This window comes from Grammomys surdaster, unplaced genomic scaffold (genome assembly GCF_004785775.1).
Source record: "Grammomys surdaster isolate TR1022 unplaced genomic scaffold, NIH_TR_1.0 204, whole genome shotgun sequence".
NCBI classification, from domain to species: Eukaryota; Metazoa; Chordata; class Mammalia; order Rodentia; family Muridae; genus Grammomys; species Grammomys surdaster.
Window position 1 is genome coordinate 1,869,219 of NW_021604649.1, and position 1,955 is coordinate 1,871,173.

The 1,955-nt window shown below is 40.8% G+C and overlaps 1 protein-coding gene across 2 annotated transcripts in view; it reads right to left on the reverse strand.

Moving 5' to 3' along the window:
* Window positions 1-893: 893 nt before the first annotated feature.
* The window catches only part of Ftsj1 (FtsJ RNA 2'-O-methyltransferase 1), a 10,837-nt gene continuing 9,775 nt past the window's right edge, over window positions 894-1,955 (reverse strand). For both annotated transcript variants that reach the window (XM_028770820.1, XM_028770819.1), the window contains exon 13: window positions 894-1,302. The gene's annotated coding sequence lies outside the window, so the exon portion shown is untranslated. The remainder of the gene's footprint in view (window positions 1,303-1,955) is intronic.

Sequence of the window (1,955 nt, forward strand, 5' to 3'; positions counted from 1 at the left end):
CATTCTTGGGTATACAGTATTTCAGTGTCATTCTTGGGTATACAGTACGTTTGAGGCCAGATTGGCTATATGAGACCCTTTCTCAACCAAATAAAACAAATCAACAACAAAAATCTGTTTGATAAATCCTTTGGATGTCTGGTTAAATCTGTGGACTTTCATAGAATTTGTTTCTGGTCTTTGTTTTTTGACCCAGGGTCTTACTATGTAGCCCAAGCTGTAACTCAATCTCCCACATTCTGGGATTATAGGCATGTACTAATATTGTACTACCTTTTGTTTTCTTTTTGAAAAGGGCCTAGCTACACTGTCCACGTTGACCTGAAGTTCTGGGCTTGAGGCTTCTCATTTTGGGCACCTGAGTGGCCAGGACTATAGGTGGTGGTAGTAAACACATCCAACTAACAGACTTTGTGTGTGTGTGTGTGTGTGTGTGTGTGTGTGTGTGTGTGTGTGTGAAAATGGATCCTAGGGCCTTATGCATACGAGGCAAGGACCTACCACTGAGCTATATCTTGAGCCCATCACAGGATGTTTTTCAAGGTATACCTGCACATCATGCATACAAACAAGCATGAGTAATGATAAAAGCTGATTATACTGAAATACAGTTATCACCTTACATTTGAATAAAACTGGAATATAGTAGCCAGGTTTGGTGGCAAAGGCCTGCAATCTCAGCATCCAGGGAGTTGACGGAGGAGGATTTTTGAGCTTTTAAAGGCAGTCTAGCCTATATGGGAAGATGTTGTCTCACAAACACCTGGCCAGTCAATCACTCTAATTATAGGATCAGTTTATAAAAATCAACTATTATCCAAAGTGGTGAGAAACATGAGCAGTATTTCAGATGTCCGTAAACTGTCATATAAAAAGTAAGCAACTTGCATACATAGGGCTTTTCCTGTTTTGATTTATTGCCAATATTTGTTAACTGGGAGTCAAGCTGAACTTCCATTATAGTGACAATATTCACACATTCCTCCATCATGTTTGGTGAAGGTCCCTGATGTTTAACCATAGAAGAACCAGTACTTTGGGGGAAAATCCTGGGCCTACTCCGGACACTCCAGGAGAGGTTTAGAGAAGAGGAATGTGCTCACAGTCTCAACAAATCTCTCCTGCAGCTCTGAGGTCTTCACCATTTCTTTGTCGTCATTGAGTTGCTGTAGATTCTCACTCTAGGTCGGTCTGTTCAGTCCCCATAGATGATATCTGCAAACAAACTCAGCAAGCCAGCTTCTGGTTTTCTTGTCAGGCAGCAGCTTTTGGGCTGTATTACTTTGACTTTTACTGCAAACCCTAACATAAAGGGAAATGTATATATATTTGAAAAAAAAAAAAAAACCTCACACATGTCAAAAGGTTAACTCCAAGTGTCACTGCATTCTCATAGCTCTGTAGCTCCCCACTGGGAACAGGCTAGGATTGAACAGGAGGGCCACGGGCATTTAAGAACAGATTTGTCTAAAATCATTTTTTTTACATTTATTTATTTTGCATACATATGCAAGTGGAGGTGACAATTTTTGGGAGTTACTTCTTTCCTTCTACCATATGGGTTACAGGGATTTAACTGGTTGGCCTTTGGGCTTAGCAGGGAGGGCCTTTTCCTACTAAGCCATCTCTCCAGCCCTAGAACTAATTTCTTATTAGTACAATTGGGACCAGGTATGGCAGTGTATATCTTTAATCCTAGTACCTGGGGGTCTCATGTATGCTGGGCAAGCGCTATCACTGTCCTACACTCACTGTCCTACACTTCACCCCTTTCAGTGTTTTGTTTGATTGTTTTTGCTTTGCTTAAGACAGGGTCTTACCATGTAGCCTAGGCTGGACTGTCACTTATGTGCTAGGATTAAAGGCCTGTATCACCACACCTGGCCTATTTCTTTCTTTCTTTCTTTCTTTCTTTCTTTCTTTCTTTCTTTCTTTCTTTCTTTCTTTCTTTCTTT